This window comes from Olea europaea, chromosome 5 (genome assembly GCF_002742605.1).
Source record: "Olea europaea var. sylvestris chromosome 5, O_europaea_v1, whole genome shotgun sequence".
NCBI classification, from domain to species: Eukaryota; Viridiplantae; Streptophyta; class Magnoliopsida; order Lamiales; family Oleaceae; genus Olea; species Olea europaea.
In genome coordinates, this window is record NC_036241.1 from 2,799,271 (window position 1) to 2,800,075 (window position 805).

The window sequence follows — 805 nt, forward strand, 5'->3', positions numbered from 1 at the left end:
AGAATGATATGGCAATCACAAGAAACTTCGCATCCAATGCCAGCAGTGAGTCCCTTGTAGTGCGAAGAGAGATGAGTACCTTTCATGGGCGATTGGAAATGTACGTTGGCAGGATGGATGGTATACAATGGTGAGTGAATGAGACATTGGACCGTTTAGGAAGCTTGAAGACCAGGGTTCAAGCCATACAGGTGGAGCAGACCCAGCAGTCTGACACATTGAGAGAGATTTTATCCCGCCTTCCTCCCCCTCCTAGAGATAACGCTGCAAGACCCAGCCTTCCATCACAGTCACAGTATTGATCAGGGGAATCTTGTTTACCTCATTTTGCTATTTTGTGTTCTTGCTTTTCTTTTTAAATTATGCCATTTCAACTTTAATTTTTACATTGAGGACAATGTATTGTATAAGTTTGGAGGATGGTGGCATAATTTAAAACAAATAGTCGGCATGTAATTATTTTGCATTTTCACAGTCCATCATTATTATTGACTAGTTGTTGCATGATGCATGCTTGATGAGTGAGTGTTGATTATACTTTTGCATGCTTGTGTGGGCTTAATAGCCCTGCCGGCTATGATGTGATTATTGAATTGGTATAATTCATAAACTTTGGATATAGTGCTGAATAGATTAACCAATACTTGTGATGCAATACTTGACATTATCTATGCACGTTGTTCATGTTTGACATGTTAGGTAAATGACTGGATTTTGAGCAGAAAGTAGGAAAAAAATGATAACCCTCTATTGAATTAACACATAAATCACCTTAAGACAGTTTAGAATTGGTTGAGCTATTATA